Source organism: Pygoscelis adeliae, unplaced genomic scaffold (genome assembly GCF_000699105.1).
Source record: "Pygoscelis adeliae isolate BGI_AS28 unplaced genomic scaffold, ASM69910v1 Scaffold98, whole genome shotgun sequence".
NCBI lineage: Eukaryota > Metazoa > Chordata > Aves > Sphenisciformes > Spheniscidae > Pygoscelis > Pygoscelis adeliae.
Window position 1 is genome coordinate 6,675,066 of NW_008825547.1, and position 5,015 is coordinate 6,680,080.

The following is a 5,015-nucleotide window of genomic DNA, read 5'->3' on the forward strand; positions in this document are numbered from 1 at the left end:
GGGACACGGTTTAGTGGGCATGGTGGTGTTGGGTTGCCGGTTGGACTTGATGATCTTAGAGGTCTTTTCCAACCTTAATGATTCTATGATTCTATGATTCTAAGTGAAATTATATTTCATCCCAGTAGGCATAATTATATAATTGGGTAACTTTAGAGTGATGAGTATCATCACTGGTGTCTCATGCAAAGACAGGAAAGAGACATATACCCAGCATGAATTCTGTGCAAAGACACCTGGGGTAACTCTGTATCTGCTGCCACACCAGCATGGCATGATGCAGCACTGGAAAGAGGTACTAACATGGGCCTGGAAGCAGTAGAGCTATTTTAACTGTGTTTTCCATCTCATTTAATGTTAACCAGCCCTCAGCAGAGTTACTTAAGCATGCGATATCTACATGACTAAATTGCTTGCTGTTCCAGAACTAGCTTGCATGGCACTAGCTTAGGTAACTTTGCCAGCCACTGTATTGCACAGTATGGGCATCTCCCTCACTTGAGTCCCCAGAGAACAGAAGTTACCAGCATCTAAAGAAATATAATTTCTTATAAGGCTGAAGTAACAGCAAAATGGATATGGGCATCTACTTTGTGCAGCAGTTTTGAACTCAGAGGATTCTTGTGGACTAACATGAAATGGAAGACTGTCTACTATTATTTTAAATATTGGTCAGCCTGAAACACCCAGTGGAAAGAGATCTAGCAGCAGAAATGTAAGGATGTGTGTATAGTTTGTACTCAGTATTCATTGCATAGAGAGGTCTTAGTAGAAGTCCTATGGGAGCAGGGCTTCCACAGCTATGTAGTCAAAAGGCTGAGACAGAGCATAAAGATGTCACCATCAGATGGTGGTGAGACCGAGGCCTTGAGGGACAGAGGAAGGTGTCAGTTGGAGTTGTAACCACAAAAATTTATTCAAAAGCTTTTACTGTAGGCTAAATCCATAAGAAACCCTAACAACAGTAAGATCCTGGGGATTACCCAGGCACAGAAATGGTTTTGGACTACTTAACTTCTACTCACTTTTCCTCAGTTTTCCTGCAAAAATTCCATTATTCAAGGTAATTGTTGGCAGACCCAGAGAGTGGAGGTCACAACAGCTGAAACCAAGTTACAATGCCCTTGTGTGTGTAAAATGCGTCACTTGCCCCTTTATGTGAAAAGAAACACACGGAGCTGGATTTCTTTGATGCCAAATGATGTTTGAGGCCTCAATTCCCTGATAGGAGTTGAACAAAGAAAACTGCATTTTGAAGAAGCCATTTAAGTCTGAGACAGGGAAAAAAAATGCAGCTTATTGCCATTAGTTTTCTTTTTGCCTGAAATAAGTAATGCACAATGCTTTTTTTTCTGTGATATAAACAGAATCAGTATTTGTCTGGTAATGTAAAACATCCTAAATGACAGAGATTTACCAGTAGCAGATGATGAATAAGACTGAAGGCTGCAGAGAATAACTACTATATAATGGTAGGGCTCTCTCCTCCTAACCTAAGAAGAAATATATGACGTTATTTCTGGGTATCCAAGAAAACTGCTAATGTACAGTAAAAAGATTAATAAAATGACTTTTTCCTCTATTATTTAGGCCTGCATGAGACTGGCCTACTTGACAAAAGATGTTGCCTGTGAGCTGGTGTTACCGATATAAATGACAGAGCAACCTCATTTTTACTGATAGCTATCTATGCGCATAGCTGGGGTTTACCGTAGCACAAAAAACCTGCAACTCTGTAATATATAGTGATGCATGAGAATGAGTTTCTCTGAACACAGAGAAATACAGCATCACTTGTGGCTGCACAGCTAAAAAAGGTGCCTACGTATTCCCATTATGTCGAAAAAGGGAAAACCCAGTCTCATATATCAAATGGAGTCAAGGATACTCCTTGACATGGATTAGTTTATATTAAAGAAATGTAGCACCATGCATCAGAGAACATTAGTGAAACCTGACCTCATCCATCACTGGCTCTCAGGGAAGTGTAGCCATATCCATTAGTTTCATGAAAATCCAGACCTGAGCATCAGTTTATGTTAGGTAATCCTTGCATCACATCATATTACATTAAAGAGAAACTCAGTGTGATAAGTTAGTATAATTTACTCCTGCTAAAATCAACACAACTGTCATTTACCACTCAGGCAATCCTGTTACACAAGCTAATGCCAACGAAAAAAACCCAAACCTCAAAACCACAAAATAGCTGTCAGTCAGGACATATTTATGAGTTGCAGCCTTAGACCTCACCAGCGCTTCTCATCAGGGAATATCACATAGGCAGAGTATGTTTCTGATGATGCCAATGCAGTGACATGGAATGACAATGCCAAAGAGCTGAACTTTCCCCCCTTCAACACCACCCCTGGCTCAAACCCATCACTATCTTTATGAGAACTGGACTCAGTTGCATTCAGACAGGCATGTCTCATACCATTTTAAATCCTCAGAGTCCTGGCAGGGATGGCACTGGGCCCATGGGTCTGCAACCTGCTAGGGCTGCAGCTGGAGGCCATAGAGGATAGCTTAGTGTCTCTAAAATAATACTGTATTTAGTCAGTCAAGTCCCACCATTGATGTCTTGCCTGATTTCAGAGAACTTTGACCTGGGCATCAGCCCTTTTCTGAGCAAAGGGTTAACAGATTAACAATGCAAACCAGCTGTCTTGGGTAGAAAAATTAGTGACGCTGTATATAGAATTTTTCATATAAAAACATATGTCAGTCTTGGAAAAGTACAGGGTCACATATCAAGGAAAGACTTGGGAAGTTTTAGCCCATATTTTCTCAGGTGGATTATATTTTTGGATCACGGCACTCGTTTTCCAATTCCCAACATGCAGCTGTTTTGCAAAAATCCATTCTTACCAGGACAGGCGGGGAGGCGGAGGGCCAGGGTGGCGGTCTGCCTTGGGTTCCTGTCATGAAAGGAGCTTGGATTTTCTTAGTATGGTACATCCTGCTATGTAAATCATAGGTTTGCCTTTGGGCCTTCTGGAACCTCTTTGTGTCCCTGAGTCAAGTAACTCAGCTTCAGTCATCAAGGTACCTCAGAGAAAATTATAATAGGGCACCATTTTATAATTAAGAATGGAAATTCAGTCTCCCAAATGGTCATGAAATTAATCCCTTCTCATCTAGCATTTTCAGAATGAGAAACCTAGTCTAATGCATCTCTTGACAGTAGCAACAAAATCATCATCCATCACTTTGCACCAGGGAAGACCCTTCATTTGCTTCATTTTCAGTCTGGGAATACCATCTTCCCACAAATGAATGAACACCAGAAAAACAGCCCTTCAGATAAATTGCCTCCTGGGGATATATATCTTTAGATACTGCATTGCATTCATATGTTAGTATTATATGCATTATCTTTCCCAAGATGAATAAAGTCTCTGTACAGCAGAAATCACCCTGTGTATATTCACCTTATGATCACGATAAACCTTTAGTGTGGGAATTCTGATTGGAGACCAGGAAACCACTGGAGGACAGGAAAATCTGCTTTATTGCACTGCAAAGTAAATGTAATGGAATGTGCAGCTGACAGCCCTACATAGACAAAAAGCTACCATAACAATCCTGCACAAACACTAAACATACAATCCATTTTAAATAACCTTGATGTTGTCTCCATATGTTGACTACAATGATGCAGTGATAAATGATACTGAGGTTGGGAACCTTTCTAGAGAAACAAAATCAAATATCCTCCAGCAGAGAGATTCTTTACTTTCATTCAGCAAAGAAATTTTGCCTCATGTTTGTGTTTGTGGAGGAAAAACATCCAACCTATTATTTACCTAATGTTTGCTTTTGTAATCTAAGAAGAATATCAGTAAGGGCTTTGAAAATAAAGCATATTACTGTTCCCTCAAACAGTAGTAAGTAAGAGATTACTGTAATTGTAATTGGGTGCCAGATATTCTTGGAAATATATTTAAGGCAAAAAGGGTGGATGAGGCTCCATATAATTATGTCTTATTAGACTGTAAGCGTTGCCTAAAACAACGCTGTCCATGAAGGGAGCTTGGGCTTAGTTGTATCGCATCATTTCAGTAAAAATGCACCAAGTTGGATCACTTAATTTAGAGGAATTCAGATACAGACATTAGTTCAGATCAAAGAAAATTCCATAGCCCGTCCTCAGTGTACGCCAAGGGATTTCTCCTCCCCTTTTGTAAGAGTTAAAAAATTCCTCACTGCTAGAAAGGAGAGCCTTTTCTTCATATTGTACCTAGAAACAAGATGCTTCACCACGTGTGCCACACAACACCACAAGATTCATTTTACTTGGCACAAAACCTCTAAGAATAGATTTATCTAACTGCATCTTTCCTGTTTTGAACAGAGGCACCTTTTTCCTGCCTTGTCCCTGCCATAAAAGGATTTCAGGCTTAAATTTTATGTTGGAGACATTCAACTTCGCTCATCTTAGAGAAAAGCAGGAGCATGTAGAAGCTGATGTTCAAACATCTGGCAGACCTTGCTCATGTCAGCAATAGGGCTTCAGAGCTCAAATGATTGCTTGTAATAGATGGATCAACATGGTCCTGGAGAAAAACAGATGAGGAAATACATTGTAAATGGGAGGAATATTGTATTAGGTAAAAAAGGTGTTTTTCTCTCATTCTTCATTCTATTTCATTAAATACATGTTTAGTGAGCACATATACTGAGTTGAATAAAAGAGACTCCAGTGGAGCTATTTCCCACACTTGGAAGAGAAAACCAGCATACAGCCAAAGAATATGTCCTTCTAAAATGGGACAAACTTCTTATCACTCTGTGGGAGTTTTGGTGCTGGGTCCTTGAGTCTCACTGCTTTGTTAGATAGTTGTAATGAGGCCTGTTGGTCTACAGGGTGCGATATTCACCTCTTACATGCTCACAGACAACCAGAATGCAAACCAGACGTTTGTTTCAGCTGTGGTTTACATAGGTAGATACCAGGATACATTTCACTTTAATTTGAGGGAAGCTGGTTTCATATATTAGGGGGCAGTTCA